The 12,500-nt window shown below is 44.3% G+C and overlaps 1 protein-coding gene across 2 annotated transcripts in view; it reads right to left on the reverse strand.

Annotated features, from left to right (window-relative positions):
• Positions 1 to 12,500, reverse strand: part of LOC137647101 (galactosylgalactosylxylosylprotein 3-beta-glucuronosyltransferase P-like) — a 260,241-nt gene that overhangs the window by 89,441 nt on the left and 158,300 nt on the right. The window lies entirely within an intron of this gene.

Here is a 12,500-nt window from a genome sequence, read left to right on the forward strand (position 1 = left end):
CAAACCACAATTTCCACAAGCAGTCTTAGTTGTATAGTGGTTTAGTTTACATCCATAATTCGGCCAATAAAATTCCTGTCCCGTAGTAGTTTTCTATAGGACACGGTGTTTGACTGAGTATTCTGAAATGTCTTGTATAATACTTTAAGTATAACCTACGTGTTTAGTGCTAAGGGAACATGGAACGACTCGAAGAAAACCATGTGTTGATATACTTAGAGGAGGACCGAAGCTCCGCAGCGTGCAGTATTTCAAGTGTAGCTGCTGGTAAGTAAAGTTATTTGTAATACCTAGTATTTATGGCATTGTCCTAAGTTTAAATGAAAAACGGGAGTTGAATCCTGAACTAAAGGGTCTGTACTAAGGTCTGCTTTTCGAAAGCAGTTCGTTATTTGAAATTTACACAAACGGCTAGACGAGAATGTCACCAACTTGCCATATCAACCGTTTTCATATCACAAGTTGCTTAGTTCCATTCGAATTATGGTGTTTGCAATTATAGACATCGAGCATATCTCGTAGAATTTAAATCTAGTCAATGAGTTAACGTATTTCTAAGATTTTAACGAGAGCGGATTATTTTTTTTTAATTCGTTTGCATTGCCTAGCCTACCTCACCGACACGGCCACCCCTATTTGCGCTGGTTAGTAAACAACATTGAATGGCGAGGGACCAAATTTATACTACTAAACCTGTAGTCACTTATTACAACGGGTCATTAAACTATTACATTATATTAGTTAGTATTGTGCTGTATATCGTTTTAGATCTCGTATAAGTATAATGCCATAACTTTATTGATTACTGTATGATTTCAGTGTCTGAATTCGAGTGACGTTTGAAGGTTGGTTAGAAGTAAGGTACTATTTACGATTTTGTTTCTCTTTCCCTCCTATACTTGTTGAATCTAAAGTATTGACGGGGTTATGAAATGTACGGCACATATGTAATGCGCACCAGTGTTCACTTGATGACAGTTTACTGTTCGTACCATATTCATAAACGTTTATCATATACTCGTGGTAAAGACAATAATAGTCGCTTGTTCTGTACATAAACTTAAGAATCTGCTTATGAAAGGATTTTTCTTAAATGACCCGTTTCCTTTTTCAATCTGTCTTTTCCCAGGGATTAGAGAAGCACATAGGTAAGGACTATGATTTAAAAAAAAATGTTTATTTGATAACCAGAAAAATAATTCTGAGATAATCAAATAAAATTTACAATAGAAAGACAAAGGTGAAATTTGTTACCAGTACATTATTTAAGGATTGCAACAATACTAATTTATTCTTGAACTTTTTGTGACATTGATCTCCATCCTAGATGGGATTTGGGTGGTGGATATATTAGTGAAAGGAACTTATGTAGTTGTTTTGCATTGTTTCTTTAATTGATATATGAATACCGATTGTTTTCCTTGATAATTCAAAATCACAATCGCTTAAGTTACCAGGAATAACACACGTGAGAATATTAATGTTAACTATATGCAATGCATTAATGCGTTTAACAACTGTTATTTCGATATATATATATATATATATATATATATATATATATATATATATATATATATATATATATGTATACACACACACACACACATACACACACTGTATGAACACACGCCTACTAGTTCTAGTACCAGCCTACAACCCAACAGTCGACCACCTGTGAGTGGGCGATACTATAGTTGCCAACCCCAGGGTAGGTTGAGAAAACGGATTTTGAGCGAAGCGAAAAATCTATTTTTGGGTGAGATAGCCATGGCGTCCTGATGGAAGGTTCCTGTTTGGTAGCTTCCTTGGGTATAAGACTACTAAGATATTCCCAGAGAATTTAACCACAGGTTATCACAGAATTCTAACTTCTGGAGCGAGTATCTCAAAGGTTTCCCTTTAAGACATCGTAATACAACAGGGGACACGCATGTCTGAACGTGCCACATAGCTATCTTCACCCCGAACAGAGTTAATGCTTCGGTGTGTAAGGACTGAGAATAGCTGGGAGCCGTTCCACAGCTAATCTCACTCGTGGCTACTACTGATACTCGAGACGTAAACAAACGGACGCCATTGCTCTGATGACGTCACGCCCGTCTTCATCCTGAAGCCAGTTGCTGCCCATCACCCTGATACAATTGTGTAGGGTGGGAACAAAACTGGACGAAGTAGTAGGGAGGGTCCATCAGGACGCCATGGCTATCTCACCCAAAAATAGATTTTTCGCTTCGCTCAAAATCCGTTTTTTGGGCTCAAGCCATGGCGTCCTGATGGAAGAGTACCAGAGAATCAATGTATCGTGGTAGATTTTTCCCCCAGTGTTAAGTGCCTAGGCATTGACAAAACAGCAAAGTAATCTTAGGTAAAGAACCATAGGAACGGAGTATCCTGCCCCCCTTTGGTAGGAAGTTCCCATGGGCTATGCCGACGTCAAAGTGGTATTGAAGGGCTATTCATCCTGACAGAAGAACTTGAAGAACTTAGAGATGAAGCAGAATGTTTGATATTTGTATAGGAACATTCTGAATTAGACCAGTGGTGGTTGGGCACTGTGTATAGAGTTCATCTCTTGGTTATCAGAAGTAAGTTTTCGTGTAGGAACCTTACTGAGACAGGGTGAATATAATTTAGGATTAGACATCTTAAATTCTTCATGACCATAAGAAAGGAGGAATAAATAAAACTATGACAGTATGTATTTCATAGTAGGTAGGAGCTGAAAGAGACGCATAAGTAATAAAATAGAAATTTTATTTCACAATGCAGAAATTAAATAATTTACAGCAAAAGTAAAGTTCATTTACAGTAATAATAATGTACATAGAAATAAAGGCTTGCTCTTGAATCTGAAAGGGAATTTCAGGATTAGTAGGTACTCGTTCTCGAGGAACGCAAGTCTTTAAACAACACATCATGCTCAAGGCATGCGGCACTTGTGTGACACTATGACATTTCACCTGGGATAAGAACAGTTATAAAAGCACTAAGTGTTTTTTGACATCACTATGAATCGCTCGAGGGTCAACATAGGCACCCGAAGAGTTAGAGTCCCAAGTAACTCACTGTTCTACGCAGAGTTAGGTGCAGGTTTCATAACACTACCTGCGGCTACCACAAAATGTTTGACTTCGTGCACTTGTTTCGCATAATGTTTAAAGAAAACTCGCGAGGACTTCCAGCCCGTAAAGTTCTTAAGGCTTTCAAAGTCCATGCTCTGAAAGAAGTTCAGAGAAGATGCCACTTTTCTAGGATCATGACCAGCGGGTGTACTGTTCGGATCCGCTCTGCGAATGAAGTAGGTGATTTTCGCTCTTAATTGTTTCAGTGACAAGTCGCTGCCCGATGTTTCTCCTTTGAAGAGTTGGCCTCCACCAAAGTTCGAAGTTCTGCGAAGATAGACCTTGAGACTCTCTACTGGACATAGAGAGACATCCTCCTTCAGGGGGCATATTCTCCAAGGGCCCCATCTTTTGGTGGGTAATTCGTTTTTAGCGAGAAACGTCGGATTAGGGGAGAGGGTCACTTCTCCTGAATCGGTAAACAGGATGTGTCCCTCTTCTCTTGATAATGCCACTATTTCGCTGACTCGAGCTCCCGAAGCGAGAGCAAATAAGAATATAACTTTCTGAGTCAGATCCTTGAGGGGGCATGAATCGTTGTCCAAGTTGGAGGCGAAATGGAGTACCTTGTCTAGTGACCAGGAGATCGGTTTCGGAGGGGGTGCTGGACGTAGGCGAGCACATGCTTTTGGTAATTTGTTAAAGATGTCGTTGGACAGATCAATTTGGAAAGCATATAGAATTGGTCTAGCCAAGGCCGATTTGCAGGTTGAAATCGTATTGGCTGCTAATCCTTGTCCATGAAGGTGAATGAAGAAGGACATACAGAAATCAATGGTGATTTCTTTAGGATTTTTTGCCTTGACAAAGGAGACCCATTTCCTCCAGGATGATTCATATTGCCGTCTCGTGGATTCGGTCTTGTATTCCTCTAGGAAGTCTAGACTTTTCTTCGAGATCCCAAACCTCTTCTTTGCGGCAAGGGAGAGAAAATCATGAGATGAAGGTCCTTGATTTTCGATGATGAAGCGAAGACAGTCGACTTCTGTACTTGTTGAGAGAGAACTGGGCCCGGGAGAGGGATCAGCTTGGGCTGCAGCTCCAGGACCAGGGGGTACCAGTTGCTCCGGGGCCACTTGGGAGCCACTAGGGCCGCTGTCCCTTTGAAGGTTCTCAGTTTGGAGAGGACTTTCAACAGAAGGTTGGTGGGAGGGAACAGGTATATCTTGGACCACCTGTTCCAGTCCAGTGACATGGCGTCCACCGCTTCTGCTTTGGGGTCCTCGTACGGGGCTACGTACAGAGGAAGTTGATTGTTGTCGCTCGTTGCAAAGAGATCTATCTGAAGTTCTGGGACTTGGTGAGAGATGAAGGAGAACGATCTTGCGTCTAGAGACCATTCCGACTCTATCGGGTTTGTCCGAGATAGAGCATCCGCTGTCACATTGCGGAATCCTTGTAGGTGAACTGCAGACAGGTGCCACTTCTTCTTCTCCGCCAGACGGAAGATTGGGAGAAGCACCTGATTTATCTGGGGCGATTTTGAGCCTTGGCGATTGAGACAATGAACTACCACCGAGTTGTCTAGGGTTAGACGGATGTGGATCGAGGGCGGCGGGGATAACTTCTTCAGAGTTAGAAGGACCGCCATGGCCTCCAAGATGTTTATGTGGAACGTCTTGAATAGTGGAGACCAGGTACCTTGAGCCTGTTTCAGGTGGGAGTGACCTCCCCAGCCTTCCAGTGAGGCATCCGTGTGGATGTTGAGTGATGGAGGAGGGTGTTGGAGAGGAATGGACCTTTTCAGGGCCTTTGCTTCCGACCACGGCTTTAGGAGGCGTCGAAGTCTGTTTGGAAGCCGTCTCTTGAGGTCTCTTCGAGCGATGGATGCCGAGCGTCTCCAGACTCCCGCGGCATCCTTTAGCTGTGCACGAAGCACTGGGTTTGTCACTGAGGCGAATTGTAGAGAGCCTAGAACTCGTTCCTGCTGTCGTCTTGAAATGCGTTTGGATTTCAGTAGTCGCTTGACAGACCCTGCTATTTCCTTCCTTTTCTTCTGGGGGATGGAAAGGCGGTGTGACTGAAGATTCCAGTGGATTCCCAACCACTGAAACTTCTGAGCTGGAGAGAGGCGAGATTTCTTCTCGTTGATCTTGAATCCCAGGTGTTCTAGGTACTGGGTAACTTCGTTGCAAGACTTTGCACACTCTTCGGGCGATGGAGCCCAGACTAGCCAATCGTCGAGGTAGGCCATCACCTGGACGTTTCTTAGGCGGAGCTGTTGTACTATGGCATCCGCCAGTTTTGTGAAGATCCGAGGGGCCACATTGAGGCCGAATGGCATGGCCCGGAAGGCGTAGCTTTTCCTTTGGAGTCGAAATCCTAGGTAGGAGGAAGCGTGATGGTTCATTGGAATGTGCCAATAGGCATCCGCCAGGTCTATAGAGACCGTGTAGGAACCTTGAGGCAGAAGGGTCCTTATTTGTTGAAGCGTCAGCATCTTGAATTTGTTGTTCTCTATGAACTTGTTGAGGGGGGATAAGTCCAGAATGACTCTGAGTTTGTCTGAGTCCTTCTTGGGAACGCAAAACAGTCTCCCTTGGAACCTGGTGGACTTTACCTTCCTTATCACCTTCTTGTTCAAGAGGTCTAGAACATATTCTTCCAGAAGGGGGGTCGATTGCTGGAAGAACTGCTGGAAGATTGGGGGTGGTTGCGTCCAACTCCAGCCTAGACCGTTCTTGATGATGCTGTGTGCCCAGGGATCGAAGGTCCAACGATCCTGGAATTGGCGGAGTCTTCCTCCCACCGGAAGCACTTCATTGCTTCTGGTGTCCCGGGGACTTGTTGCCTCGGCCGCTAGCTCCCTTTCCTCCTCTACCTCTGGAGGGACGGCGAGATGCGTCTCTGCTTGCACCCCTGAACGAGCCTCTACCTTTGGCATGAAAGGTAGTGGATGGTTGCTCAAAGGCAGGGGTGAAGACCGGTGACTGTGACAACACCGGTTGGGGGACCAATTGAAAGGTCTGTTGTGGTTGGGCAACCACTTGGGAGGTAGCGGGTCCCGGAAACTGACGTCGTTGCTGACGTTGCTGGGGTTTTGGCTTTTGAGGTTTCCTCTTAGGCTGAGGTCCATCGTCCTGAGAGGGTTTCCTTTTTCTGGACATGCCCCACTTGTGGAGAAGGTTCCTATTCTCCGTGGCGGCTCTGTCAGTTATTTCCTTGACAAGGTCAGAAGGAAACAGGTGCTTTCCCCAGATGTTGGAGGAAATCAGCCTCCGGGGTTCGTGTTTCACGGTGGCACCGGCAAACACGAATTCACGACAGGCTCTTCGAGCCTTTATGAAGTGGTACAAGTCCTTCATTACTGTCAGTAAGTGGGATTTGGAGAGTACCATGTAGTGATCTGGTACTCTAGTGTCACAGGCCATCACTTCCAGTTGGACTTGATGAGAAAGAGATGCCGCAAGCCTCTCCTTCGTGTCTTGTTCCCGGCGAAGGAGGTGATCGTTGAGCTTAGGGAGGTCTTCATTAAACTGACGTCCGGCGACGTCAGGATCGAGCCTTCCCACGACGAAAGTATGCTGAACATCTTTCCAGTGTCGAGCGTCAGGGGGAGTCACGATGGAGAAGGGTCTGCACTCCTCCAGTGCAGGGCAGGGTTTCCCTTCTTCCACCGCTTTAAGGCATGCAGCTAAGGCCTTTTCCAAGAAAGGAAGAACCGCAGTGTCAGGTGCAACATACGTAGGATGCTTCTTGCTCAAAGCCGGAAGCTTAGAGCAGGTAAAGCCCCTACTCTTAAATGCGGAGGCTAGCATAGCCTGGGCCTTTGTGAGATCGAACACTATCTCTTCTTTAGGTTCGGTCTCTTCCTTCGAGGCAGGTTCGGAACGAAGCCGGACGTAACAGTCCGGGTAGGCCTCAAAGCTTGGGAAGAACTCCACATCTTCCAACGGGACCGTGCCGATCTTGTCACTAACAAAGATCCTGCCGGTCGCAATAACCATATGCTCTGCATACCTCCACGGGTTGGCATGAGAGCAAGCGGGGAGATCCTTGACCGAAATCTTCTTCGGTTCTCTGGATCCAATCATCGACCTGATGGACTCCTGGTTCTCCTTCAGCCTGTCGTCCATGACGGCTCTAATCAGCCGGATCAGTTCTTGGGTAGAAGAAGAAGGATCCGGAGTCGAGGAGGTAGACGGAATGGACATTTCCGTCGGTGTAGGAGTAGGAGGAGGGATGGACGAGGAAGCAGCTCCAAGCTCCGACTCGGTGTATTCCACCTTGTCTTCGTCCTCTTCGGCTCCTTGAGCCATAAGCGTCTTCTCCGTGTCTTCCGAGACGTCTGAGATCTGTTCATCATCCTCGGAATCTAAACGACACTCGTGCATGGACTGAGCCATGACCACATCAGGTTCCACCGTAATTTGGACAGTGGGGATCGCATCTTTTGGTACCACTGAGTCAGGGGAGGCCTTAGGGAACAACAGGGACCTCAGTTCTTCGGTGGCCAGGTACGGTCCAGTAGCATTTTTCTGAAAGCCACGCACCCACTTGCGCAGCTTTTCACGAGAAATGTCTCTAACCTCCGCTGAGGGAGGGTTATGGAAGGCCTCAACTAGGTGGGCCTGGCAGACCGTACAATCCAGTGGATTCCAAAACTTCAAATCCCCTTTCTTGTCTGCACAAGGGGCGTGAGTCCTGCAAGCCGTATGCCCGTAAAACTGCGGGCGTTTCACAGCGCAGAAGGCGAAGTCACACTTCATCTGCTCCTCCTGTGGAAGAAAGAGAAAATGAGTATGGGGGAGTCATAAGAATGGCTCTTAAACTAAGTTAATATTAATCATTAATTTTAACTTAAAGAAGGTGTGATGCATAGAGAATGAAAACAGTAAAGGAGAACATGCTCCATGCATCTCGCCCGGCTGGTTACCATAAGCTTGGTCCTTGGATAATCCAAATGACCGAGATCATTGGATATAGTTTCCTAGAATTCCCAGTATTTTGGAACTCCATGGAAAACCAAGGACAAGATTGGGATCGAATTCATTCGGTTCCCAGTTAAGAGCCAGAAGGCCTCATTAAAGGGTAACTGCTTCTGGCAACCAGCCGTGCTAAGATGCACATAGCATGCTGGAATTAGAAGAATGCAAAGAGACAGCATGATCACTAATAGAGCAGTACTAGGTACTGATCTTAATAGCAGAAGCAGCTTATCTGTTTGCGATATAGGGCTATCCTAGTCTTAAGATAGCTACAGTAAGGGGGTGCAAGTATTCTTGACGCCTCCGGGGCATCCGGCAAGCCGCCGGCATGCCGGAGCTCGCTCCAGCATAGATTCTGGCATTAGAACAGACAATTTTCAAAAGTCAGTTAAATACCAGGATGGCGGCCGCCGGCACAACGGCGGCACGCCGGCAGGAAGCGGCGGCTCCGGCAGTCGGAGGATGCCAGGTTGGTGACTGGGATAAGGATGGTAAAGGCAGTATCGGGTTGCCGGCAGTATATGCCGGCACTCCGGTGATCGACCGGCAAGCGGACGATTAGATAGGAGTAGGAGAGCCGCCGGTAGTAGCCGGCGGCAGCCGGCAGTCCCTCGGTACACGGGGGGCTGGCGGCAAGGGTAGGGAAGTCACCAAGTAGGAGGCAGGTATTGCCGACAGTAGAGGCGGCAAGAGACCGGCACCCGGATAGATAGAGAGACAGGGGGAGGGGGGAAGGGATGCAGGAAGTACCGTCAGGGTTCCAGACATCCCTCCCCCTCCCTGAGGGGGTGTACCCATGATAGAGGCAGGCTCTAACATCCATGAGCAGGGGTCACTAGGGACCGGGAGCTAGGTAGCCCAAGGGAGGGCTAGGGAACACCCAAGAGGAGGGGGGGGGGAGACTCCCATATGCAGAGCTATACTAGCAACTAACCTTATAGGACACTATGAAGGTATATGTACCAGAGTGGACTGCACAAGGAAGCTCGGGTAGCCCTACTCTTCCACCCTAAGGAGGAGTTGTAGGACAGGGGACAGATGAGTATAAACTAACCTAAGCATAGGCTAGGCTATACAAGAGATAGGTGGGGAGGGAGAAGAGAGAAGTCTTCCCAGGAAGGGTTTCTGTACCAGAGCGGCCACTAAGGGAAGGGAGGACACTCCCTAACCTAAGATCAGGCTGATCGGCTAAAACGGTGCAAGAGTACAGTTTCAGCATGGAACAGAGAAACCTTCCTAACCCGACCTAGAACAGGGCTAAAAGTCCTGAACTAGGCAAGGAAGAAGACATATCGCTATCGCAGGAAAGTCATAGACTATCCTAGCCATAGAGGTAGGCTAGCCTAACCTCACTCTCAGACGCAGCCCTAAAGGGGGTTCATTCCTTTAGGGAGGACAGAGAGGCGATATATACTCTATTAGACAATTAATCCCTTTACTCAGAAAAGGGATCAAGGCTAAATAGAGGGAATGCCAAGGCAGGGGATGAAGGAAGCATATAGGGGTCCTAATATTAGGTTAGGCTAGAAAGAATCACTGACTAGCCTATCCCCTATATGGTCCCTGAAGGCGAAAACATTTGCATCACTGTCAAAAGTATTGTAAAATAATAATGCCACTATCTTCATAACTTAGTCTAGGATCACTAATAAATCATGCATGAACACTTGTATGTAGGCTCCTGGCCTGGGGGCTATAGTAGCCGACTGGTAAGAGGTCAATCGATGACCGATAAAAAGCGTCTAAACACGATATAAAAGTTCCTAGCTATGAAGACTAAATAAACTAATGTATTCGATTAGTATATATATTGCCGGAAACGTTGTTGTGGCTAACTAAATAAGACATGCATAACAACAACGACGCCATAAAATGGCGGGTCCGGTAGAGGCACAGCTCTGCCACAAAACATCAATTATTTCGAAAAGTAACATTTACTTTACGGCCAGAGCTTAATTAAACAATACTGGAACCTTGTACTCAACTTTCCAGAAGAAGGCGAGGCTGAAGGTAACGACATAGCGAAGATGCAAAGCGATAAAGATAACACAGGGAAAATCCGTCTAAGTAGGGCAGCTACTAAACAAAGGATGAAGACGGGCGTGACGTCATCAGAGCAATGGCGTCCGTTTGTTTACGTCTCGAGTATCAGTAGTAGCCACGAGTGAGATTAGCTGTGGAACGGCTCCCAGCTATTCTCAGTCCTTACACACCGAAGCATTAACTCTGTTCGGGGTGAAGATAGCTATGTGGCACGTTCAGACATGCGTGTCCCCTGTTGTATTACGATGTCTTAAAGGGAAACCTTTGAGATACTCGCTCCAGAAGTTAGAATTCTGTGATAACCTGTGGTTAAATTCTCTGGGAATATCTTAGTAGTCTTATACCCAAGGAAGCTACCAAACAGGAACCTTCCATCAGGACGCCATGGCTTGAGCCCAAAAAAAGGGTTTTTGAGTAGCAGCCCATCCCTAGACTTACTTAGTTCCAGAAGACTGCGTTTGGCGATACTCGCCTTAAAGAGGAAAATGTGTAGGGTAAAATGTACGGTATATATATCATACTGCGTTTCCACTCATAATGAATTTTCTTGGCTTTAAGGAATTTTCAGCTTTCTAGGCCATGCTAAGGAAATTAATCAAGGAATTCGGTCGCATCTAAGGACTTTTTTTTTTTTGGGGGGGGGGGATTTCAAGGCGGTAATTGCTGTTTTCGATTCTCCCCGGCGGTCTTCAATATAACCTTTACACATGTATATCTGCTATTATTGCCACGGTTTATGTATTACTGTCATTACATGCATAGCTATGACAGCTTTACAACCGTGTCTATATTATCATATACCCGGCTTTGTAATTTTATAGTAGCAAATACATCTCGCAGAGACACGCGTACACCTAAGAGCAAAATAACCGTTTCATTTTATCAATGAAAAAAGCTCTTCTTCAAACGCTTTGCTTCTTTCATTAAATTTGAATTGTTTCATTCATTTTTTTTCATTAATTTGATAGGACAATTACATACGATGTGGTAACTGTAATTAATGCCATTAGTTGCTTGCGAAAAAACGCGATTTGTTAATGTTCGAAGTCAACATTCATCACATACTCGTATGAGTGTATAGTGTCTCGTTATCTTAGTTATTATTTAAGTTAATGATCATTGCTTTAATATTTTAGCGGATTTTTGTTTATGTTCCTTCAAGAACTGTAAGGCATGGGATTCTACTATATATATATATATATATATATATATATATATATATATATATATATATATATATATATATATATATATATATATATATGTGTGTGTGTGTGTGTGTGTGTGTGTGTGTGTGTGTGTGTGTGAGTGTTAATAAGTCCATTTCTGAGTGGGGATTCCTTTACGTGGTGAAAGGGTTTGCGTATCACTATGGTCAGCATAGGTCCACTAGTTAGGGCCACATATACTAGCTTGGTTTGCTGTGAGGGATCAGACGAAAATCTCCCAAACTGACCAAACCTCAGACATGAATTGACATAACGGAGGCATTTATCCTGTAGTGGACTAGAAACGGCTGCATTTGTTGTGTGTGTCTGTACGTATATGTGTATATATATGTGTATATATATATATATATATATATATATATATATATATATATATATATATATATATATATGTGTGTGTCTGTGTGTGTGTGTATATATATATATATATATATATATATATATATATATATATATATATATATATATATATATATATATATATATATATATATATATATATATATATTAGATATTGTGCGTGTGTTTGTGCTAGTTACAGCTCAGTCGGATACGTCAGACACTTCCACTTCGTGGATCCGAGTTCGAATCCTGCTCAGGTTTGATAGAATCTGGTAACGGCCTTGCCACACCTGCTTCCGAGGGATGGGACTATGGACGTCATAGTTTTGATTGATTGATTGATTTGAGGTGTTCTGACATCCTGACATCTATACTTTACGTGGTTCAATACTCACGCTGTTAAGATCAGGAGGGGGTGGTGGTGGTGGTGGGGGGGGGGGGGGCGTTCGATCCCTTATTACCACCCATAAGTTAGTAAAGCTGTAAATGTGTACGAGCATTTTCTGGAGAAATTTGAAATGGCATTTTCCGAGTTACCTCACTTCTAAGAGCTTGCTAAGATAACAGAGGGTGGACCTCTTATGACGTCACCTTGTTGGTGTGTGTATGTATGTATATATTAGGTCTTTTTGCCAGAGGTTCTTTGCGTCAATAGGCGTTGGAGATTATATATATATATATATATATATATATATATATATATATATATATATATATATATATATATATATATACTGTATATATATATATATATATATGTATATATATATATATATGTATATATATATAAGTATATATAGAAATATTGATAATAAAAATAATAATAATAATAA

Source organism: Palaemon carinicauda, chromosome 9 (assembly GCF_036898095.1).
Source record: "Palaemon carinicauda isolate YSFRI2023 chromosome 9, ASM3689809v2, whole genome shotgun sequence".
NCBI lineage: Eukaryota > Metazoa > Arthropoda > Malacostraca > Decapoda > Palaemonidae > Palaemon > Palaemon carinicauda.